General features: G+C 47.7%; 1 long non-coding RNA gene across 1 annotated transcript; it reads right to left on the bottom strand.

The window, feature by feature from the left end:
- Positions 1–1,182: 1,182 nt before the first annotated feature.
- LOC130609910 (uncharacterized) lies at positions 1,183–2,568 on the bottom strand. Its single transcript, XR_008974915.1, has 2 exons — positions 2,392–2,568; positions 1,183–1,440 (listed from the first exon to the last, which is right to left on the bottom strand). It is a non-coding gene; the product is annotated as an uncharacterized LOC130609910 (long non-coding RNA).
- Positions 2,569–25,785: the final 23,217 nt, after the last annotated feature.

Raw genomic sequence — 25,785 nt, 5'->3', positions numbered from 1 at the left:
TAATAGAATCATAGAATAGTTTGTGTTGGAAGGGACTTTGTGCCTCTGCACAGCAATGAAAGGGGTGCACGGCACTCTCAGGGCCCCATCCCACAGTCCCCAAATACATGACTGCTCCTGCTGCCTTCATGTAAGTACAAACCACAGGATCAGAGCCTTAAGGGCTAGAAAATATTCTAGTGTTAACGTCTATTCACTCCCATTTGGCAACTCAGCTTGCTCTTTGATAAGTAACTGCTGAGAAGGAGGCAGTGGGCAGGAGTGCTTGGGGAGGGTGAGCAAGAGGCTGGTGGGAAGGAAGGGGTGGACAGAGCTTGTGGCAGGAAGCCCTAACTCCAGACCTGGAGCAGCCCAAGAGGTATGTGCTGCACGTCAGAGACAAGCAAGAGGTGAGGAGACAGCAGTGGGTTTAATATAACAGGGAAACTTACCATTTCTGCAAACTGCTGCCTGTCATGGTTTGCCTGTTTGCAGCACCAGTGCCATTTGTGGCCAGAGAGAGCTCAAGTGCTTGTAAATCACTGGGAAGGAATAAAATGTCTCTTCCTCCCAAGTGCCCAGCCCTTGAGGAGCAGCCATTCCCTGAACACAGTGAGCCAAAGTCAACAGGAATCCGACACTGTGGGTGTGCTAGCACTCTTTCTGCAAGCAATGTGCACATCTCCCCAGCCCCATCTGATTTTCCTTGCAAGAGTTTGCAAAATCTTTGGTGTAGGGGTCATCACTGGAACACAACCCCTGTATGGTCTGCATAAGGGATAACCCAGTATCAATAGGAGATACTCATTCTCCAGAAAGTTCATTGCTGGACACTCCTTTCTTGGGTGATTCATTATTAGTGGTCTCTACATGCCTTTTTTTCTGCAGTGCCTGTTAAGTTCAGTTACACACTTCCTCATTTGTAGAGAAAGAGGAGCTGAATGAACATGTCACCAGCTTGTCACTTTGTCATTCCTCTCTCTGCCTCTGCCCTTCCTTTAATAGTCTGAACCAATTTTAGAAGTCTCTGATGCCACTGATGATCCATTGCCTCTGAGAACTAGAGGGCTATTGAACAGTCAGTGTGGGTATGCTGCTCACTGCATGGAGTCACTACCAAGGCAAGAGTGGTACTAGCACTGGCAGTGTTGATGCAAAGCTGACGATGTGTTGTACATTCTGCTGCAGATGCTTCAAAAATGCCATTTTTAGTCCTTTTATTTTTAACTAGATTAAACTGACAGCTCCCACACCTTGTAAAGAGATGTTTTAGGCTGTGTTGAATGCAGCTATTGCGTACAGAGGTACTGAATACGCAATGAGAGAAACAGGATGAATTTTTAAAGCCCTGGTACCCTGCAAAGAGGGAACTTGTGATCTGTCTTGGTGCATTTCACTCATGCAGCACACGGCTGTGCTTAGCCTGGCCCTTAGTCCACGCCGTGGCAGACCTTGTCCTCCCTGCAAGGAAGGAGAAACGAGGGGTTTCAGGCACCCCCTGCAGCTACCCTCTGCGTCCTTGTTTTGGCTAAACATGCCGTCACATGAATAAAGAGGCAATTCTGGTCCAGCTCCATCCCACCTCGCTGCTGAGGCTGTGAACACCAGTCCCGTGGGCCCTGCAGATGGAAGGCAGCTCCCGGCCCGGCAGCAGGAGCTGCAGATGGCAGCTGGGCTCTGTGCCTGGTTCACCACAGTTGGAGCCAGAACTAACAAAGAAAAGCTGCCGAAGGCCTTTCCTTGAAGTCATCGCTGAACTCCCCTGGTTGGGCAGGAGCTGCAGGAGTGAGGAAGAACAGACACAATACCTTTGCCTCCTCTGTCAGTGAGAGGGAGGAAAACAGACAAAGGGTAGAATCGCAGGGGTGAAATTGGCACTGTGCAAAACCCAGGCTGGAGTCCTCCATGGGTTCCAGCATCCGACAGACCAGATGACAGAGAGGAAAAAACTACACATCAAGTCCCACCAGGCTCGAAATATATAGCACAAAAAAACATTTCTCCTCAAAAGCCAAATCAAAACTGCAGTGAGAGAGACACTTTGCTTGGCTAGAGGCTGGTCTAGCAACACACTCAGTACCTGCTGCTGTGAAAACCGTGTAAGTAATTTGTTTTCAAGACACATATTGAAGGATGTTGCTTAAGCCTCATAACTGCAGATTCTTATTCAGTTTGGGTAGAAAAATCATTCAACGTAGATGTTCCAATAGTTTTGCTTATTCCATGAGTTGGCAACAGCCTGAAGTAAAATCCTATCTTACTACAAAGAGTTCTTTACAGCTTGGCATGCAGGAAAGGCTATTGGCAAAGCTGTAGTCCTCAGTCCAACAAAGCAAAGTCCCCTGGTGACTGCAAGCACGTCTCGGAGAGCCTTCGTCCTGCAAGAGCAACAGAGGCCTGTGTGCAGCCAACCTTGGAAACACTGGAAGAGAAGTATAAAACTTTGATGTATGGAGGCTCTGGGCTACTCTGCACATAGGAGCAAGGTGAGTAAAGCTGCTCTGGGCACTCTCTCTGGCTGTAGTTGATACTGCAGCCAAATATACCTCAACAAGCATCTCAAGGCAGCATCCCTGCCTTGGCAAGGAGTCGTGCCTTGATAGGTGGGGTTGGACTAGATGGTCCACAGCAGATGCCACTGTGACACAGCAGTGGGTGATGTCACCAATGCAGGTGACAAGTAGCTGTTGTCCAGGCTTGGTGAGCAACAGGGGCCAAATGTCATCCTAAGCAAATTCTTCTTTAGAAACAGAATCCTGTAGTTACCCTCAATGGGATCTTTACATAAACAACTGGAGGATTCTTTTAAAGTACCCATATGCTCTGATTTGCAGGCAGCAGAAAGCTCTGCTTGAGCCACATCCATCATAAGTAAGATCTCTTTATTTTATGGCTGACTCTTGTCATTTTATGACTGTGAATGGTAATTTATGTCTCAAGAGATTTATTGCTTTGCCATCACTCTCCTGCCGCGGTGCCACTCAGCACCCGATGCTGGCACCCAGAGGTGTGCTGTGGCGTGTAACAGCACTGGGCAAAACCAGGCTGGTTTTAATTCTGTGCTCATTATCCCTTCCGATTTGTAGGTGGCCTTCATGCTGGTCTTAGAGCAAGGGTCAAGCAACATAAATTCAAATCCCAGTCTTGTTAAATGTTTCTTGTGTTCTCTGCAGGGAACTAAATAAACTTCTAAGCTGCAAACTGGAGACAAACCCTCTCAGAACTTCACTGTCTCTAATGGTTTGTCTGGCTGGTCTGCTTAGAATAGTACCTTTGGACCATGAGCTGCTGCTTAAAGGGTGTTTGTACACCCAGTCCTGAACCTGGCTGAGATCTTGCTCTCCACGTATGACTGATATGACAAATCAGTGAATAAATAGCTCGCTCCTTCTGGCCTTCAGTAAAGTGAGATGCTGCATTAAAAGCCTCTGCAGGGCTCAGGATGCAGCAGCCCTTCTGGCATCTCCTGCCATGAGGCATCACAGGCAAGCAGGTAACAGCAGAACAGATAAGCCAGCTAGTGCATTACTAAATAAAACTGTGCTTTTGCATAGCTGCAGAGAAAACAGATTGATGCTGGTCCTAGAGAACTGTGAGGAGACAGAAAGATCCTGTTGGGAATTTGCCCCTCCTTAGATTCATGTTTCTGCCCTTGTGCATCACCAGTGCTGTTCAGAGCCATCACCTGGGGGAAATTTGCAGCTTGTGCCCATCAGCCATCAGCCCCTCATTGGTAATGCCTGGTGCCAAGGAGGTCAGGGTAGGTTGTACCAGCTAAACCTTCATCCTGCTGTCAAAAGCCATGTCACGCAATCACTGCAGCCTGACCCAAGCACAGAGGAAAGGGCAAGGCCATGCTCCAGTAACTGGGAGGAGATGATAGTGCAGGGTTTTTCATTTTAATCTGTGGTGTGCAAATGCAGATGCTGCAGCAGCTGTCCTGCAGTCTTTAGTCAGAACATGTTCTCTGGATGTCACAGTAGTGATCTTTCCTGCTTTTCCTTTTTCCTGTCAGGTTGCTGATCCTCGTATTACGTTTTCCTTTAGTGCTTGTTCGTTATTTTGTGGCAAAGCACCCTGCAAAACAAGCATTTATTCTTCTAGAGGTAAGCATGACCTGAGTATGGTCCGCCCCATTGTATATATATGTGTTTTGTGAGAATATCCACAACCTTCTGGAAAGCTGATGTGCAGCCACTTCTGCAGCCATCAAGCTATGCAAAAAAGTCTTAAATTATTCCGTTTGGGGAATTTCAGCTGGAAAGATGGCACAAACTGATGCACTTTGCTCAAGTGTCCTTCTTTCGCATTGCTTTCATGTCATGAAAGCGCTGAAAGCGCTGTTGGAAAAATTCCGGTGATAACCTGCTTTGTCTGAGAGCTTCCCAGCAAACATACAGGAGTGCAGCAAAAGCCTCTATCTTTATTTCAGTATTTGCATACAAGTCCTCATCAGAAATCTGTTCCAGGTGTGCCCAGAGGCACTAGTGAGCTCCAGAAGGGCTGTGGCCAGCTAGCAAATGGGAACCCATTCCCTGGTGCAAAAAAGACACCAAATGTTTTCCTATCTTCCCCAAAACACAGGAGCTCCTTTAGTGTCTGGTCAAAAAGCAGGAGCAAGGTCTGGATGCTTTCCCCAGTCTTCCTCCCGGGAAACCCATGAATTCAGGGGAAGTGGGGCTAGGGCATTGTGTGTGACATCTCCATGAGCTGTGTGGGTTTGCGGTGATGTGGAGACAGATTTCAGACAAAAGCAGGTGAGATTTTCCCTTGTAGCTGTGTAGGGACACTATGGAGCTCCTTGTAGTGTCCTCCCTCAGTTTGAGGGTTTGCTGCTTTAGTCTCTGCTCATCATCATCTGCCTCTGGGCTGCCTCTCCCAACAGGCTGTTCTCTCTCCTTCTGTGCTTCAAGTTCCACTTTATATCATCCTTGAGCCTCACCTGAGCAAGAGAAATGTAACAAACTTATTTGTCTAGGAAATTATTTTAATTAGTAGTCATTTACCTAATAGTTCTCCTGTGAACAATGAGAAAGATTAACATCATGCATTGAAAATACATTCAAGTGACAAATGTGTTTCTTTTAGAAGACGACATTTGACTGCACTTCCACTGCAATGGGTACTGGGAGATTAGACTCTAGTAAATATGGTCCTGATCCAAAGCTATTTTGCTGGAGGGAGGAAATGCCTGTTCATTTGAGTAAAGTACTAACTACTGTGACAAATGCTTAGCTAGCTTGAAATCATAATCAGCCAAACTGATTTCCTCAGCAAAGTCCGGGTAATGAAGGTATGTGTCCAGCCCCAGGGGCCTTCCTAGACATTTTGAAAGCCAAACCACCATACAGAGGCTTCTCACAAGCTAAAATCTGAGCATTTTCATCCTGTTTTCTGTAGCAACGACGAGGAAAACATGCTTGGGGAAATTTCTGAGAGTAACACTTATAGCACAGGGTCAAACACAGGGATTGGCCCTTTTAACGAGCTCTTTACATGTTTTTTTGTTTGCTGTAGGTCAGAGCAGGTGCTTGGGTGGTGTGTATAATGATGCGCATGTGCTGATGTGTACCTTCATATATTCACACACACATACATATACATATACATAAAACTTGTGGAGAAGTTTGTTTTACCTGTGTGAACCATCAGCCACTGACCATATATCATAGAATCATAGAATAGTTAGGGTTGGAAACCCAGTGCTGCCCAACCACAGGTAGAGAGTCTGAAAAGCTGTGTGAGAAAAGGAATGGGCTCTGCAGAGTTCCAGTGGGTATGGAAGGGAAGGAGAGCTGAAAGTGGTGCACGTCAGTCTCTGCGGCAGCAAAAGGACCACGTGTGCCTGGCACAAAGGAACAGGTTGCAGCCCGTGGTCTGTGTGTGCAAGGAATAAGTGAAGTGAAAACGCTCCCCACAGCCTTCAGCGTGTCCCACCCCCAGCCCAATACCTCTGCTTATAGAAGTTGCCAACTTAGCAATACATCTTACTGCCTAATGGTAGCCAGCAAATATTACCTGCATGTCTTCAAACAACAATATCTGCTTGACAGTGATGACTCAATGAGAACAAAATGCTGCAGTCTTGGGAGAGAACATCCCAGTTGTTCAGGCTTAACACTGCTTAGTTCAGAGCAGGACCAAAGTCATCATCATGGACAAAAATAAACCCCAGTTGCTGTTGGGAGCCCTCAGAACAAAAGCAGGCTTGGAGCACAGCCAGTGCCCTTCTCCTCTGCTGCCTCCCCCCCAGGATGCTGTGGGGAGGGCACGGACAAGTGGGATTTTACTCATTTTTGACTCACAGTGGTGTTTCCCCTCCAAAATTTGCAGAGAGGGGCCATGTCTCTTATTAGGCCAGACGATACACTCAGAATAAACCAGACACCGTGTGCCCCAAAACTTGCCAGCTCTTTTCTCCTGCCTGTGTCTGACAGTCTAATAAAAGATATGAGCTCTCCTGACAGAGCTATCTGATGCCAAGGGATGTTCTTTTTGCCCTAACATTTTCTGGCAAGTGTAGAGAACCTGCATTCAGCGGCCCCATGGGAGCCTTTGCATGTGCTTTGGTGGGTGCAGACCCAGAGCTCCTGAGCTGTTGTGCAAAGCAGCTCATGACATGGCCAGATGTGTTACTGGGGTGCACTGAGCTGCATGGTCAGCTAAATCATAGAATCACAGACAAGTCTGGGTTGGAAGAGACCTTAAAGCTTATCCAGTTCTAACCCCCCTGCCAAGGGCAGGGGCACCTTCCACCAGACCAGGTTACTCAAAGCCCCATCCAACCTGGCCTTGAACACTGTCAGGGATGGGCCAGTCACAGCTTCTCCGGGCAACCTGTGCCAGCTTCTCAGCGCCGTCATAGCGATTAATTTCTTCCTTATATCTAATCTGAATCTACTCTCTTTAGCTTGAAGCCATTCCCCCTTGTCCTGTCACTATATGCCCTTATAAAAATGTCCCTCTCCAGTTTCCCTTTGGGCTGGAAGGAAAGTACCTAAGTTTTCCTTAGGTACTGGAAGGCTGCTCTAAGGTCTCCAAATACCAGAAGGTATTTGGAGACAAACTCCAGAGCAAGGAAGCACTGTATGTGCTGGTGATGTGCTGTGCCAAACACACAACCAGGCAGCCATGCCAGCTAAGGGAGCAAAGGCTGGCAGGTCCCAGGCATAAAGACTTGCACTGTTGGCCTGGAAAAGCACTTGATACACAGCCTGGTTTGTGTGCAGAGGACAAGCTCCCTGGGGTGCTGATGTGTTTTTTCCCCTTCAGGGCTATGCTGCTTTGGGCTGTGCAAGCCATGCCAGCCCCTGGTGAATGTGGGGTGGGGTCTCCTTGGCTGGCTGCCCCCTTGGCCAGCATGAAAAAGCTGGACCCCCAGGAGGCATGCTGCTGCTCGCCGTGGGGAGCAGCGGGGTGCAGGAGACACAGGGGATGGGACCCTCACCTCTGCTTTTGGAGACCCTGGTAGCCTCGGTGCTGCGGCTGCTATGTGAGCACTGAGACAAGAGTCATTTCTCCTCCTGCCACAAGGCAAATGATTACAGCTCAGCAGCAGGGAGCAGCAAGTGCTGATGCACCGAAGGGCAGCCACTGCTGGAAAGGCTGCTTTCCTTGCACCAGAATGAAACAGCTCACCGCAATAGGCCTGCTGCAGTTCCTGGCTGATTTCAGGTTTGCAGAGGGATTGAAAGAGGGTGAAAACAGGGGAGGAGTTTGCTTGCTGTTGTGTTCAGATTGCTCTTTGGAGGCAGTGGCTGCACCAGCTGCCCCGCCCCGAGCTCCCTTCCCTCGAACTTGGGTCTGGATCCCCAGCTGGGTGCTGGGGGACACGGGCAACCGGGCAGCTGCTTTTGTGCACTAAGTTTTCACACCCGCATGTGAGCAGTTTCCTTCCACCTGTGCTCACCTGTAGCATCACTCAGTCTTGGGGCTTTCTGATTCAGTATTTCATCAAGATTGTGGAGATGGATGGCCCCTGCCCCCAGTCAGCCTGAACTCTAGAAACCCATTTGGCTGTTTCTGTTAACACGTGATGTCTGCTTCAGTCCTTAATCCCAATAAAGACGAGCAAACTGCAGAAGGCTGCTCGGCACAGAGATGTGTTTATCTTTTCCCAACCTGATAGGGAAACGCCAATGTAAGCAGCGCTGGAGGAGGTGTGCACCAAGGACAAGGACAAGGACAAGGACAAGGACAAGCGCTGGCAGGGACAGCGGGTGGCCTTGGCAAACCCCCCTGCAGTGAATCCCCAATGCCAAGGCACGGCTCTGCTTTCACCTTGGGGCTGCTCACCCTCACCTCCTGCCGGGGGGGGGGAGCCCAGAAGCACCCGCATCCCCCCAGCCTTGCCTGCTTTGCTTGCTTTTTTATGTGCTCCAGTGAAGCAGCAGCCAGCGCCCCCCAGCCTGTCCTCTCATGGCCGGGGGTATTTCTGGAGGTGGATTAGGGTCCTAGCGGGTGGGCTTGTTTGGTTGGTTTGCTTTGCTTGTCTCGCACCGGATCAGATACCAGCTGCTCATCTTCCTGGGAGCGGAGGGTCTGGCAGGGATCACCATGGCTGGTAGACATGGTTTAGCCTGCTTTCCTCTCCCTGGATACACGACATCTCTGCTTCACAAAGGCCACATCCGCGGGGCTGCGACCTCTGCTCCAGAGGTGCCGAGAGCAGCACTAGAACCAGCAGCACTGGGTGGCTGGTCAGCAGACACAGCACCCTCAGTAACCCCTGGTCCCAGCCAGGAGATGTCCCCGAGGAACCTGCCCTACTGTTACAGTTATTTTTAGGAGCCACAGAACCGGGCTGAGCTTCAGAGGGGTAAAACGAGCCTGACTGCAGTGACTCACCTTCTCTGGGAGCAACACAAGCAGCTTCTGCACTGTGGTCTCTTGCTGGGGCCAGTGCTATAGGTGCCCGGTGTGGGCCTGAAGCCCCTCAAGCCATGTGCAGGTATCTGTGCACCATACCACTGCACCACCATGAGCCCTGGAGCCACTGCTGTGGGTCAGGAGGCTGCATGCTGCAGGAAGTGGCTGTTCACCCTGGTGGCGAGGACTCAGACTGGCCAAGGGTACATGGACAGGGAGCAGCAACAGAGCTGGAACTTGGGGTGACATTCCCAACAGGAGGGTAGACACCCCCTTAGGGTGCACCAACACCAGCAGGGCACACCGCATAACAACAGGCTGTGATGTCAAAAATAAGGAGCTGATGCACAAGATCCATATTCCTCCTGAAAGCCCAAAACACAGAACAAGTCCAGTGCAACACTCCTCTTTTAAAGCACTGGAGGAAACACACATCTGGACAGCCGAGCCCTTGTGAAGCACCAACAGCCTGGGCAGCTGCCTTCAGCAGATATGGTTGGGACTGACAGGAACCTGGAGTCCTTTGTGCATTTCTTTACAACAAAATACCATGGATGTTTAGGGTGACTACAATGGCACGAGAGTAATTCTTCAGAGATAAGGGGGAGAAAGACACAAATTAAAACTGGTAAACATTATTGGTAGAGCACTTGGACAAAGCGAACCAGGACAGATGGGGCAGCTGCTGCTTTTGCTCAGCTGTGATTATTTTGTTCGTGCAGCCTCTGAAGCCAGCCTAGGCCACTGGTCTCAGCTGTCAAGGACCACAAGCCCAGCTCCAAGTGTTGAACTGGCCATAGAAACAGAAGCTGGAGGCAAAAGGCTTAGAAGAGACCAAGTGGCTGCTCTCAGGCCAGCACAAGAGCCGTTAGCCTAGCACAGGCCTCCGTGATGCCTGCGTGGCCCATGCTGAACAGCTTCCAGTGGTCACCTTCTACCTTTGCATCCTCACCTCTGCCACCAGCTTCCAGTCTTCTCCAAACCCTCACCCCGTGCAGAAGGGATAGCTCTTCAGTGAGACTGAGGACACTGGGCTACATAGCAGGTTTAGCCTGCTATTGCAAGTATGTATATATATAGATACAGATATATGTGCACATGTGTACTGAGAGAGTTGGTGTTGTTCAGCCTGGAGAAGACTCCGGGGAGACCTATGGCAGCCTTCCAGTTCTTAAAAGGGGCCTGTAAGAAAGATGGGTAAGGCAGGGCCTGTTGTGATAGGACAGAGGGTGATGGTTTTAGACTAAAAGAGGGGAGATTCAGGCTGGATGTGAGGAAGAAGTTCTTTACAGTGAGCATGGTAAAATACGGGCACAGACTGCCCTGAGAAGTGGTAGTTGCACCATCCCTGGAGACATTTAAGGCCAGGCTGGATGTGGTTCTGGACAACCTGATCTAGTTGAAGATGTCCCTGCTCATTGCAGGAGGTTGGAACCAGATGACCTTTGAAGGTCCCTTCCAACCCAACCCTAACCCTAACCCTATGATTTTACATACATATATAGGGTACACCACACATTCACTCTTCCTATATGTGGTCCACAGTGAGCAGAGAAGCTTGTACCCAGAGTCGGGAGACTTTATGAATGCACAACACTTGCACAGGTCCCATCAGACCCAGGTGGGTTCTGAGCCTCTCCTGTCCTTGCAGGGGGTACAAAGCCCCAGTGGTGCAGAGATGGGGAGAGCCACAGCACAGAGCCATGGGCACATGCCGGCTGTGGCAGCGTACGAGTCCTGTGGCTCCTGTGCCCAGTCAGTCAAGCCTGTACCCAGTGTGCACACCGGGTGTGAGCTGCCCCGGGCCTGTCAGTGTCCGTGCTGCCATGAGTGAGCCTGGGCTGGCAGCTGCGGGTCTGGGTGCCCACCCGAGTGCTGTGTGTCCTGCCCTGCTGCCAGCCCTCCCTTGAGATCAAAGCTGTTGCTTTGGGTCGCACAGAGTGTGGAAATCTGCGCTCTCCACTGTGGGCACAATGGCCCCTTGCAAATGTGAAGGCAAGCACTGCCTGCTGTGGGCTTATTACAATCAAAAGGTGTCTTTTTGACACCACAGCAGGGTGGCTGTGACTGAATGGATTTACCCCATCTAAGCACTACAAAGTAGAGGCATAAGCAATTCAGGAGAGGATGTGGGGGGAGTTACGTCCTGCTGGAGCCGCTCTCCCTAGAGGGCACCCCTACATGGACGCTGCATGTACACTCCTCCAAGGTCAGCTCAACCAAAGCTTTATTCCAGATTTGGTTTCATGGGATGGAGAGTCTGCTGCAGCAGGTGAGCTGACAGAGCATAACTTCTGCTTGTCTTCCCAGGGCAGGTGAGGTACGGAGAGCAGGAGAGAGAAAAGAGCTGTAGGTGCACAAAGCAGGAAAAAAGGGAAAGAGAAAAAAAGCATAAACAGCTCAGATGAAAACAAAAAGAACCCCAAAACCCAAACAACCCCCCAGAATTAAGCCAGTCATTCTGCCATTACCTTCTCACAGATGACCCTTTGCCAGCCTGATGCCAATTGCTTATGCAGGAGTTAGCCAAGTGTCCTGGTTTATCACATCCCCTACCATGCACCAGCCTCTGGGAAAGGGGAAAGGTACCATGGGTTGTTGAAGAGCAATCAGTGCTGGGACCTTCAGACATTCGGGTCCACATTTACCAAAAGCCACCTGGTTGGTCAGCATGAGGGGATCTCCCATCAGGGCCAGCCCAGCCCAATCAAAGCTTTCATGTAGGAGGGGATAAAGTTCCTATGGTGCATGTAAAGAGTCTGCTGCGGAAAACAGTCTGGGCTATTCCTGCCTTGGGCAAGGGCAAACCCGCTCAAGGGTGTACCTGGGGGGTAATGAGGAAGGATGGGGAAGTCCTCCCTGTGTACCTCAAGGGGACTTAATTTGGGATGAGAATAGCCAATGAATTAAACTGAATGATGTTACTTGCTGTATAGCAGTGTGTACCATCACTTCTATATGGCTATAATGCCATATCAGTAAAAGTCACACAGATTAATGAAGAGTGAAACTTTGATGAAACCGGACAAGGTCAGCGGTGATAGAACCAGAACTGGCTTCAGCATACAACTGCCCAGCACCACACACCATTTTTTCCTGCCCTGAAAGAGCTGTTATGACAGATGGAGCTCAAAGTCATGGACTAAATGAACTCAACAGATTTTTATAGGGATAGTCCATAGACTAAGGGAATGGTATTTGTTTGCATATGTGTGTGTGTGTATGTATAAGGACCAGAAGGGTGATGATGGTTAACTGGGATGTATTGGAAAGTGTCGGGCCTGGGCATGATGTAAATAGTATGGAATAAGAGGCGGATACTGCCCTGGTTTCAACTGGGAGAGAGTTAATTTTCTCCCTAGTACTGGTGCAGTGCTGTGTTTTAGCTTTAGTCTGGGAACAGTGCTGATAACACACCGATGTTTTAGTGTTGCTGTAGTAGCAACATGATCAGGGTCTTTTCAGTCTCTCATGCTCTGCCAGTGAGGAGGGGCCAAGAAGCCGGGAGGAAGCAGAGACAGGACACCTGACCCAAATTAGCCAAAGGGGTATTCCACACCACAGCACGTGTATAGACCAGGAGGACTTGGATATGAGGGGCCAAGCACTGCTAGGGGGGAAGCTCTGCATTGGCCAGTGAGCGGTGAGCAATTCCACTGTGCATCACTTGTGTTTATTGGGTTTTATTCCTGTCAACTTTATGTTATTATTATTATTATTAACAATATTAACAGGATATTTTACTTTATTTCAATTATTAAACTGTTCTTACCTCAGATCACGAATTGTACCTTTTTCTCCTTTGCCATTCCCCTCCCTACCCCACCAGAAATGAGCGAGCAGCTCAGTGGTACTTAGTTGGGAGCTGGGGTTAAATCACAACACCAAGTGTCAGGCTCAGAATTTTCCTGCTGTTTGCCTTACAGCTCGGCTTTCCATGATTCCCCTGTAGCAGCTGTGCCAGCGCCACCTCCATGGCAAGGAACATGGATCAGCATCTTCTCCTCTTCTCTGCTTTATTGTAAGTCCTCAGTCTCTGTACCTGGTAACTCTGCTGCAGGTGAGGCACATGAACTTGCTCCTGCTTTTCAGGAAGAGTTCTGTGGCAGGCCACACACAGCTGATAGCTCATGGCTCCTGCCTCTGTCTTACAGTCATCTCAGCTGAGAATGCATAGCAAGATTCACTTCTTTCACTTCGTTTTCCTCATTAGTTTCTATTTATTCAACACAAGCAACATTTTTTACCCTATAACATTTCTTAAACGGAGAAGCAGCATGACAGTGACTCATTCACACAGAGCACGTTTCAGTTGGAAATACCCATTTATTTGTTGAGAAAAGGATTAAATTAAAATGAAATGGGAGAGAATCAGAATTAAGAAAACCATTCCCTGGAGACTTCTTCCTCCCTCAGAACGAGACAAGTGACTGTCCTTTCAGTTTGCTGCTCAGCTTTAATGACTCCGGCAGCTTTGTGCTAGTGTAAGGGACCTCTTAATTAGCCCCAAAGATTTATTTGCCTCTGGAAGAAGCCAGTGCCTGGCCTCATGCCAAAAAGGATGTGACAGTTCTCTCTCTGGCACTCAGCAAAAGCCTGAATTCATCCCACCTACTTCCAGGCACCAAATACCCGGCTAGGAGGTGTAACCTCCTGAGGCTGGGGAGAGAGGGGGGACACCTCAAGAGGTGACTTCAGCTCTGTGGGACAAAGCCACCTTTCAGAAGTGTCTCTCTCATCCCAGGGGCTGCTAGAGGGGCCATGGGCAACCCAGACCTTCCTGGCAGAGCCTTCTTGAAGCGCTTTAGGTGGCAGTGTTGAGAAGGGCTCCAGGTGTCCCAGAAATGCTCAGAAAGGGCTTGGTTGAAGGGGCAGGCTGGGGAGAATACGGTGCAGTTATCACCACAAACCAGTCGGTCGGGAGGCTGAGAGCACAGGCACCACATTGGCTCAGAGCTCCTGTTGCAGGTCTGTGAGCAAACCCTGGCTATTCCTGCAAAACAACTCGCACTGCAAAAGGTTGCCTGCCAGCTTGGTGTTACAGCCATGACAAATCCTTGTCCCTGAGCTGGTCTCAGTTTGTCCTGTCAGCTGGGCTGGTTTCGCTCCACAGGCTGCACGGATTAGGCTGTGAGCTGTGCTCCCACTGACACAACCCACACTGCCGAGCCAGGCTGCATCAGTCTGCACAGAGAGCAGTTTGTCAGAGAATTATGGAATCATAGGACAGTTTGGGTTGGAAGGGACCTTAAGGATCATCCAGTTCCAACTGCCTGCCATGGGCAGGGGCACCTTGCAGTAGACCAAGTTGCCCCAAGCCCTGTCCAACCTGGCCTTGAACACCGCCAGGGATGGGGCAGCCACAGACCCTCACAGTGAAGAACTTCTTCATCAGATCTCATCTAAATCTACCATCTGTCAGTTTAAAGCCATTCCCCCTTGTCCTGTCACTACATTTGTAAAACGCCCCTCTCCAGATTTTCCTTAAGGTATTGAAAGGCTGCAATAAGCTCTACCCATAGCCTTCTCTTCTCCAGGTTTCTTTTCCTCAGCATCATAATCATTTCAAAATGTGATCAGAGAACTGGAACTGGCAGCACTAGTTGGCTCCTGTCCAGATCACACATCTCCATTTCCCGTATGGGCCAGAGGGACTTCACCATCGTGTCACAAGCTCATCTGGCCTGTACTCCTCCCAGAGAGCACAAGGACAAAGGACCATGTGTGACATCTTTGTTCCATCCTCTCTGGAAGGTGATAAATCACCCGAGCACCAGGGCTGCGTACCAGTGCTGCTGGGCAATCACAGCCAATGCCTTCTCTGGATTCTGCCACGCACCGCACTGGCATCTGCCCTTACAGCTACTGAGGGCACAACACAGAGTAGGTCCTGACAAGGGGAACTGATCTGTGACTGTACGAACCTGTGCACGTGCATGCCTTAGGTATCACGCACTGTTCTGACCAGTTCTTTTAAATGTATGTATATATAGCAGAGATAGACAATATAAAGAAAAAGGTGAGGGGGATGAACATCAAGGTGTAGAAAAGCTTTGTATGACAAAGATTAGACTTTTCTGCTTGGAAATGAGAAATGAAGGGGAGGAATTGTCTATAAAATCCTTACTACCCCTAGAAGGGACACACAGAAAGTGACCTACCACTTGGGTTTGTGTAAACCAGAGGAAGTGGGTCCTCACTCAACCCATCACTGCTCTATATACATTTTGTCTCAGTGGGCAAAACCCAAGGGTTTGATCTTGGTTCAAAAACCAGGTACACATATTCACCCAGGGTAAGGCCATTGCAAATAATGTAAAAAGGACAAACCTTGCTTTAGACATGGTCAGAAGTGGCCCAACTGACATCTTTCATTGGAAGGCGGGAGGAGAACAGTGCCTGAAAATAGCTGATCAAAACAGGAGGAATAGACAAAAAGCCCAGAATAAATGAGTAATTATGATTAAAGAGCTTAATTACTACGAAAAATCCAGCTGCTGTGTGCTGGGTTACAGAGACGTACCAGAGAGACACAGACACTGATGTCCCCTGATGAACAGGGACTCCAGCAGGAGAAGGGAATGACAAGAGGCATTGATACTCACCTCGGGAAGTTAAGAGGCTACAGCATGTGGCAAGCATGTAGACGAATCAGTGTTTCTGCAGCTCTTTCATCGGCAGCACCCCTGGCTCTAACCCTCCCCAGGCTACCTCCCTTGCTGTGGAGCTTTCCCTCGGCAATTCCTCAATTACCGGAGCGCCCGACATCCCCTACAGATCCGTGTCGGCCGGTAATGAGGCAGAGAGCAGCACACCAGCGCCTCAGCAGCCAGCACAGCCGGCTTGTCTGTGGCTGACCAGCTTTGAGGGGAGCCTGTCCTGCGATGCGTGATCCCAGGTTTCTCCTGCTGCCCTCCCCAGCTCCCCCCCGAAGGATGTGGGTTTATCATTTCCCAGCAAAATGAACAGGCTGAACAGGCAGGCTTCCCTCTGCCTGCAGGGATGCTGCAGGGCACGGCTGGGGCTTCTCTGCCTGTTCGTGCTTCACCAAATCGAGGTGGGACACAGCTACAGTGAGGAAACCGACTAGAAGCTGCCCTCTTCTTGCCATTAGTGGAATCCTTCTATCTCTGAAGGAAAGCAGGAGGCAAATGCCAGCTGGGGCTAATGGCTTTCCACCTTTCCACCCTGCCCAGGGCATCAAGCTTCAAATGCTAGGGCACTGCTGCCTAAATGAGGCTTGAGGGACTGGGGACCCTGCAACCATGTGAAAATGATCAACTGGTTATAGATACAGGAAACTCGAAGGGCTGCTCGTGGTGGCAACCTCTCAGACACGATTTTCATGGTGTGGCAGGAGCTGCCCTTGTACTTTCAAAGCTTCAGGTAGTGACAAGAATGTGTGGGACCAGTGATCTTTTGCTTCAGGGGCTCTGAGAGGAGGCGAGGAGGGCTCAGGTGGTGGGCTGTGGGGTCAGGCAGGGTGGGATCCAGCAGCAGGCTGGGCAGGGGGAGAGAGAAACATCAGGGGATGGACAATCAGGTGGGAAGGTGAGGCACAGCAAGGCTTCTGCCATCAGACATCACAAATATGGCTGGAACCCACCTTCCCTATGTTACATCATTCCACATATCAGAGGAGGCTCCTACTGCTTAATTCAAGGCGTAGCCAGAGGAAAGGCTGGAGATTTCAGCAGCAAACCTATCCTTGTGCTTTTCTAGTGCCAAGGGTTATGCAGCACAGCAGCAAATCAAATACCCATCACACCAACTGCTTTCTCTTCAGCCCATACAGTGAACCACAGGGGAAAACAACCCTGGCCAGAGCCAGCTGCACCACCAGGTACCAGTGGCCAGGTTGCCAGCCCAGCTCCTCCTTCAGGCCCAGCTCCTGAAGGCAGCCAAGTCCAGGAGAGGTTTTGATCCTATGCCACACTCTCTGGAGGGGTTATTGGCAGATTCCAGCTCAAGAGATGTAAAGATTTATCCTAATAGTTAAATAGGTTAAAAAATTAAATGTAAGAAGATGGCTTTGGGGCTGCACCCGGTATACCAAGAACAAAACCATGCATGGGGAGGGGTTCCGGTTTCATTTGTATTGGCATCACAGGAGCCAGCAGATTAAAATGGTGCAATAAATGAGGCAAATACAATTTGATACATTTGCAGTTTGGATCTTTATCAGCCATTAGGAATGTACCCCTTTTTGCAGTGAAGAAAAGGCCAGAGAGAAATATTTCCAGCAATATGTGGCTTCATGTGCTTCAGGCTGAGTAAAGAAAGGCCGAGTTTGTACCCCGCTGTTCAGTAACAGCTCATTTCTAGGGCTCTGACTCACTTAGAGCACAGCAGCCATGTACACTCTTAACTGAACTGCAGCAGAATTGTTTGAAGCACTTAAGGGTATCTGATATTTTGCAGTAGAGCAGGCAGCAAACGCCTGCTGTGGTTCCTTTATATCTGAAACAAAGCGGAGGTACACAGTGAAACGCTAAGGAACTGTTGCAAAACTGCTAAAAGCACTTGGGTTATTTCTGTAAGGGAACAGGAACGTAAACCCACAAACAAATGCCCTTCTCCTATTCACAGCTACCAGAGGTGCAGCTGGATCAACTTCACCTTTTCCAGAAGCATGACATTAAAAAAGACTGGGTTGAAGTCATGCACGGAGGCAGGCTTAAACAGCGGGTGTGCTCTAAGAAGCTGGCTGGGGAGAACAAAACGAGGCGGCAATTAGGGAAAGGGCCAGTTCTGAGGATACGCAGTATTTTAAGCTGGTGAGTAGGAGTACTTTTGTTGGATAACTCACATTACCTCTGTTGGGAAGGACAGCAATTCCTGCTCATGCTACTGTGTTATGACAACGCAGCAAAATGAAGGCTTGCAGCATGCATCTCGAGAGCTGGAGATGTGCCAGTCATTTAGAGGTTGCTTGGTCCAGTAGCTTACCTGGTAATTTCAGGACATTTGAAGCTTGCTGCTCCTCTGCTGGCACTGCAGGAGGGCTGTACAGCGAGGCGTGAAGGTGGCTGCAGCACCTGAGTGCTGTGTGACGTGGTAGCATTAGCCTGGTGTAGTGTTCCTCCATGGACTATGCTCTGCCACCCTCACTCAGAGCCACTGCCATCACCTCAACACCCCTCCAGCAGTTGCCACACAAATCCACCTTCCTCCATACGTAACACACAGGATACAGTTGCCTTGCTTATGAGCACTGCAATTTCTTCCCACCCCTGCCCACAGCATCAAGCTTAAAATGCCAGGGCATCCCTGCCTAAATGAGGCTCGAGGGAGCTGCAACCCAGCACTGAGCTAACCATGTAAAAATGACCAACTGCTAATAAGTCCTGGAGTCTCAAAAGGCTGCTCATGGTGACAATGTACAAGCTCTCGAAACAGGCTGGCAGGGATTTAAAACACTGACAATCAAATACAAGCCATAGGCTTGGGGAGGATTTCTACAAGGCTTCTCTGAGCAAATGACAGCCTTCTCGCAGAACACAACTTCAACTACAACTTCTGATACTTTGGGACTTCTATTCATTGTTTTCCAGCCTTTTAAAATTCAGCTTTCAGCTTATTTCTTAGCTGTTATCCAATATTTTCACCAGTGTTAACTAAGCCCAGGGAGCATTTGCAGGCTTAGCCTGGATTAAGCCTTCATTCCTCATTGTTTTAAATGCATGAAAGTCACCCGAGTTGCTCTGTTTTATGTTCTCCATGCCACAGTGAATTCCGTGCTGGTAGGACTGCAAATGGGGCACGTCGTTCATGAATTACTAATCCCTGTCACTCACATTTTTCTGGGGAACACACACTATATTTAGTCTTCATACTTGGAAGAAACAAAGCTGGAGAACTTTTCTCATTAGGAGGCTTTAGAATGTTCCCTAAAAAAATGGCAAGATAATTCAGTCACCAACTATAAGTACAATTCATTAAGCATGGTGGAAATTGGACCCTTGAATCGAGAGGCTAATTAAGATCATTAGATCTAAAGGAAACTATGCAGCCATTTCTTAAAATCTCATTTATACTTATGTAAATCTGGACCGACTCCACTGTCGTTTTCTGGATTTATACTCAAGTAATTGAAATCACTGTTGAGCTCTTCTGAGGTCTCAGTATCAACAGAAGGCATTGAAGTAAAACAAGTAACAGATGGGCTGTGTTTTCCTCTATAAGTTATAGATGAACTTAATATCACCGTGGCCTTCTTTCCAAAGGAACTTCACCATTCTGATGGATTACTTACTCAGTAAAACCAATTTGATGAATTCAGAGGCTGTCATCAATGTAAAGAGCTGCCAACTTTTACAACATTAGCAAATGAAGAGAGATGAAATGTTCCGGTGTCCACTCCTGCCTCTTCCAGGAGAGCCATTCTTTTTAATCTGTGGCTTTCCTATGGAAGGAACCTTCTTCTCTGCTGTTTCTTGTGACCACCAACAGCACAGAGACCACCATGTAGTAAAAGACACTAAGTAAATGCTGTACATGAACCAAGTAGAAAAGTGGACAAACTCAGTGGGGAAGGGCTTGGAGCAACCTGGTCTGGTGGAAGGTATCTCTGTCCTTGGCAGGGGGTTGGAACTGGCTGATCTTTAAGGTCTCTTCCAACACAAACCATTCTATGATTCTGACACTCTACACAGATATAAAATGCAACAGTGCGCCTGTATGTGCAATTGCCTGCTATGCAGCCATTGGGAATACAACCTTTACTTCCGGTTGGACAATAGAGGAAACTTTTTCACAATGAGAACACTCAAACATTGGAATAATCTCCCCAGGGAAGTGGTGAATTCCCCACCATTGGACACTTCTGACTGGGCAGGGTGCTGCGACATCTAGTCCAGGTCATATTTTGCCTAGAAAGGTTGGACCAGATGATCCCTGAGGTCCCTTCCAACCTGGGATTCTGTCATTCTGTGATGCAGTGTCTGGGATAGGAATAAGAGCCTCCACAGAAAGAGAAAAGAAAGAGGATTCCCTTCATCTGGGGTAAAAAAAAGAGGCAGAAAGAAGTTAGGTTTGTTTGGTATAAATGCGCCTAAACTGCTTTTGCATAAGGAGCATCCAGGATACCTGAAGCAGATGCGGCATCTGAGGTCAACATCTGTTCTTATTACTAATGCTGTTGCTGGGGTTTTTTAATTTCTCTTCTCTGGAAGGTTTTCTGGAGCTGTGTGCAGCAGTCAGAGAGAATCTGCCAGCCTTGGCAAGGGAGGCTGCTGCATCACAGGAGCACTGGTAGGCTCTCCTCTGGAAGATGGCCAGTTCTGGCTCCTGCAGCTCTGGCTGCTCAGCGGGAACTGAGAGTCATTGCCTTGCAGACAGCAGATAGCCTTGGCTGGCTAAACAGGCACGGTGCTCTCAGTGAAACCGGAGACAAATGCAAATAGGCTCCCTCAGCCCAACCCACATATTCCCATTTCACATCACTTACAGTCTGAATTCAAACCTGGGGAGGTAATGCGAGCATTCTATCAGTTCAGCTCAGGATCAGCCCTTCCCAACCGTCCCTTGCCTCTCAAACCTGAACCCTTCAAACCTCCGTCCTGCGGGAACCCATGTTCTGTGGAGTACCTGGAATTTAAGACACAAATGAACAAAACTTGCAACCTAAGAAAGGTCTCAATTTTACCAAGTGTGCAGGAGAGTTCAAGCTCCAGGGCTCTGTATCTGTTCCGTTTGTGCTCTGGAATTTGATTTTGATGTATTAGGACAGATCACTGCAAGTGACTTCTTCCAGCAGGCAGTAAGGCAAGCCAGCTTTCCAGCCACGTACAGCCCAGGGCATGAGGCCAGCCTGTTCCTCCTGGGCACAGCAAAGCCAAGGAAAACGTAAAGCTTCCCTTGGTTCCCAGTTCCATCAAAGCTTTGACATTTCATGTCACTCGCGCACTGGTGTGGTTGTGGTTCGCCAGTCAATCCCCTTTGCAGCAGCAGTTGGATTTTAACCAAAATCTGTTGCTTGTTTTATGCATCAATATGCATGAACATCTTTTTTCTTTTCACAGAAAATTGGGGTTTCAGTTGCTAATGGCACATGTTTCAGTTCTCTCTGACTCTCCCATATAACCTTCAGGATAATTAGTCAGCTTTTTAATACAGTCATACCGCTCTGTCCTCTGCCTTGCTGCAAGGATGCTCTGTCAAGGTACTTGTGGAAATTTAAGTTCAAAGTCAGAGCATCCTAACAGCCCGATTTACAACTAATATATCCGAGCCTCCGAGCAAACATCTACTACTCCACACATTCAGAGTACAAGAACTGCTATAGAAACGGCATTCTCTTTATTAGGCATTGCACAGCTGTCTCCCAAACAAATCACTTTTTTCTCCTGTGTACATTAGGACTGATGCATCAACATTGGAACAACTGTGGGTTAGGATCCCAGGTAAGTACCTTACTTCGACTGAGAGGTTTGGGTTGGACCCATCACCAGTGCAAACACAAAGTTTCGAGTCTTTTGAAGAAAAATGTGGTCTGCAATATCTAAGAGGAAAGAAGCAAAATTCCGTAGATAAATGACAAACTTGTGGGTGTTGGACTCATTATTTCAATGGCAGTAATAAGTCTTCTAAAACACAGACTGTTTCGTGAAGCTTGTTCAAGTTTAGCAGTCAAAGGAGAATCACAAGACATTTTTACCTGTGCTGGTGATTAACAGAAGCACATCTTGGAAGTACATGACACGCATAACCCAAGAAAAGCTCTCCATCTCTGTGTTTTATGCTAATATAATCATCCAGCATTACGTGGAAGTCCACTGCACACATAACACTCTCTCCTAGCAAACCAAATGGCACATTAGATGACAATTTGGCATGTGTTGTTCCCTTAAAAATTAGTCTTGACTTGGATTAAGGAACTAATACAACTTTCCATGGCTGCATGGGAAGAAGAGAGACCTTCCCAAGCAGTGGTTTTCCATTCACTTTTCCTCCATTGCTTTTAGGAGACAGAGCTGGTGCCAGGCTGCATGGCAAGAATCCTAGTTGGTTGGCTATGGAGAAGATCATATAGCTGAGCTGTACGCCCTTATACCACACGCATGTCATGATGGAGCTCGGGACAGTCATGTAGGCTGAGGAAGTGCAGTTGCATGGCCACAAAGATGGTGTGTAGTGTCCTCGAGACCAGTCTCCACTGATTAGCTCTCCAAAAGTAATGCTATTCTTTACCTGAGTGTAAGTGCCTGGCACCTTTAGATGGTGGGCATGAAGGTTCAGATAAAAAAGCAACAAGGCGCTGAACCTGCTCCTTACAGCATTTCTGCGGGTGGTGATGGGTTCCAGCAAGGCTCACACTGCAGGCAAATTGCTGTGCCATGCCATCAGCTGTCAGGGACTTTTTACAGGGCATGTAGGGATAGGACAAGGGGAAATGGCTTTAAACTGAAAGAGGAGAGATTCAGATCAGATATTAGGAAGAAGCCCTTCACTGTGAGGGTGGTGAGGCACTGGCACAGGTTGCCCAGAGAAGCTGTGGCTGCCCCATCCCTGGCAGTGTTCAAGGCCAGGTTGGACAGGGCTTGGAGCAAATCTGGTCTATTGGAAGGTGTCCCTGCCCATGGCAGGGGGGTTGGGACTGGATGAGCTTTAAAGGTCCATTCCAACCCAAACCATTCTGTGATTCTGTGATCTTTGGATTCTCAGAGATTTTAAGTACAGCCGGAAACCTTTATGAATATGAAGCCCAGTACTATCTCATGATGGAAAATTAATCATACAAGCATTAAGCGACTTACTTACTACAGGCTTTGCTCCAAATCAGTCCCAGTGATGATAAAACCCTAGGGTCTTAATCTCTGCCTCTTTCTCTAGCTGATGTCTTTACCCCATGATATTGAACAGCTATTCCTATGACATACTAACAACTGTCCAACTATAGAGCTATCCTGGAAATTTATGTTAAATGAAAACCATTTGAGGAGAATCCAGTTATTGACTCTAAGATATTAATGTTTTGCTCTTTGTTACTGTGAGAAGTTTGACAAGTCCTCAGCATTTGCCTTCTTTACATTGAATATTCGTGTCTGCTCTTCTCTATTGAATCATTGGGTGACTCTATCAAATAACTTTTGAGCAGGGTGATTAAAACCTATGTGAATAGATTAGCAGTAAGTTAGGAGAAATTCTGGCATCTGCGATTTTAACAAATTGCAACAAGTCTCAGCCTTGAGGAAAAAATACAGATAAATAATGGCCGGTGTCACATGGCACATCAAAACAGTGCAAGGGAGGAGAATGAGGGAGGGAAAACACTTGTCACACTGTGGAAACTGAAGAAAGGCACACACACGTATTCTTTCCTGCAGATGTGGGTGTTTTTACGAGCGGAATAAATTTATTCCAAGCTCAAAACTGGAGCATTTAGAAAGCTCACGATGACAAGTGTAATATCATGAGGAGCTGTAGAGGCAGCATTTCCAGGCAGTGGCATTTATTCTACCTTCTGATGTGAACACCCACTCATTCTGACAACAGGAACCCAGAAGGAATAATGATGAGAAATTTATTTCTCTGCATTTCGATACAGATTCAGACTTTGGTATAAACCTGAGCACTGCCCAAACTTAAAGGTAAAATTGTTACAAAGCTGTACAATTTATGAGATACTATACACAGTTTGCAGATGCTACTGGTCCAGGCCCCAATCCTAACCCTGGGCATACATCGCTATAAAACTGCAGAAGACAAAAGTCTTCCCGTTACCCCCAGTGGCTCATAGTAATAGATTTCCAAGACATTCCAAGATGTTCGCCACGTGACCCTTGCAGTTAAAATGTTACAGCCAATGTCAGGCAGTTACTGAATCAACAAAGAGCTTTTAAAATCAGGTATTAATCATATTTACAAAACCCTACAGCTGAATATGTTTGGATTAGACATTTGGGGTCTGAAGTAGAAACCTGCTGTTTTCAGTGGGAGAGACCTTTTTCATGGTCATGAGTGCTAGCTATTAAACGATACTATCAGTAAGAGATGTATTTGAGTATTAAGAGTGTATTTGAGTAACAGAAGTACTTGAGATGCTGGAAATCTATGATTTTTAGAGTGTTTTTCTTGAAACTTCAGTCTTATGTAAAGTCAGAACTAGACAAGAAAATTAATTTTTCTCTACAATTCAATAAAGGAGGCTAAAAGCACTGAACCTCTGTTATATTTCACTACGAAAAGTAACCTTAGAGGTCCTAGACAGGCTTTCTGTGCTTTAACACCAGTAAATTTAGATTAATTATCTAAGGCCTAGCGGATGGCAAATTTATCAGTGATGATTTATGACTGCAATAGGAGTTCGTACAATTCTTTTCAAAGCACCAAACCCAGCAGCTTCCCATTACGCTCCAGCACTATTCACTGCACGACCTGTAATATGATCTTGTGCTATACTCCCCTGGTACAAATAACCAGACAAGCTCAAGCCCAGAACACCTCACCGCTGAGGCTGTGCAGCAAAACGCAGTATTATTGATGACTCCAGCCCATATCTTGGAAGTACCTAAGGATCAAAGCACATTCCAGAGGCTCAGGCCAGCAAGGGAAGATGTGCTATCTAAGTAAATGTAATCCACACCCAGTAATTTCTGCATCCACCCCTAGAGCTCTGGGAACAGAAATGTGAATCATTATCTCAGGCTGTCACAAGTTTACAGCCCAGACTGCCTTGGGATACGCAGACAGGCTGTCTCCACAGCTCCCAACGCCTTTCCAGGTCGCTATCTCCTACACCAGCACAGGAGAAAATGTTTCATGGATTTTATTTCCTTAATTTGGCAACCATCTTTGGCCACCCTGCCAAGGCGGGAGCAGAACTTTATGTTTTCCCTCTGCTACTGCATCTCCGGGGAGGGACATGTGGAAGCTGGGGCTGGTTCTTCCCATTCATGTATCTGAGTCTTTGTATTTTTCTATCTACACAGCAGCCCTTCTCTGTGCTCTGTTCACCATTCAGCTTTCATGTTTCTCCCTCATTTCTTTTCAAGCTGGGTCTTCTTATCTCCCGTCTCCTTTATTCTTGTCCCTCCTTCTTGCCACCCACACAGCCATGGAGTTATTAATGTATTACACTGTCTCATGAGCATTGCAGTCAAGGAGAGTAGAAGCAATGAAACAGGAGGAGAAAATTCCCTACTTTCTGCTTGATTACAGATTGGTTCCTCTTTGTAGATCCAAGCCGTGTACCTTCTGCAACACTGAGGACTATGGCCAAGGCAGAAAGCTCTTGAAATAGAGGGGAGTCCTAGAACAAAATGGTGCTGATGATACTTGCTAATAACTACTGAAGCTTAAAAAGTGTCCCACTGAAAGGTGATAAAGATGTCTCAGATTATAAGGAAGGTTATTTCCAATACTTGCTGTACTATATGTAGGTGGAAATGCCACAAACCCCCTCCACTTACCTACATCACACCTTGCAAGGCTTACCGAGCTGCCCAATTTCATCCATAAACACTACAGAAAGCTGAACTGTATCATATATAAGCTTGGCAGAGTAGGACCCCTCTTATGTGTGACTGGACAGCTTTTGTTTTCAGTACTTAAGTATCACCAGAGTGAACCTGGTGAAGAGGTAGCCCAGCAGTACATTACTTGGAGACCCAAGACAGGAAGCAGAGGATCTGAAGAAAGGTTTCACAAACACGAATTCATCAATCACAGAATTAAATAAGCTGCTTTTTACTTTGTTCTAGGAATTAAAAATACACTGATCACACTGAAACAACAGATTTCTTCAAGCTACGGGTACTAGAAAAGCTTAACAGCAAGGCAACAGATGCCTGCTAGAGCGCAAGCGCAGAGCAACCCCTGGTACCAACAGGAATTGCAGAAGCAGCCTTGCAGTAGGGCACTGGTCCTCAGGGCTGTACTCCCAAACTGTACATTAGAAAACCCTCATGGCAATAAACATCTCAAATACAGTCAACA

The sequence above is a fragment of the Pezoporus wallicus genome, unplaced genomic scaffold (assembly GCF_028554395.1).
Source record: "Pezoporus wallicus isolate ANWC-B61680 ecotype Strahan unplaced genomic scaffold, APGP_CSIRO_Pwel_v1 contig_5069, whole genome shotgun sequence".
Taxonomy (NCBI): domain Eukaryota; kingdom Metazoa; phylum Chordata; class Aves; order Psittaciformes; family Psittacidae; genus Pezoporus; species Pezoporus wallicus.
Note: the sequence above shows the minus strand (reverse complement) of the source record. Positions and strands in the feature narration are given on the sequence as shown.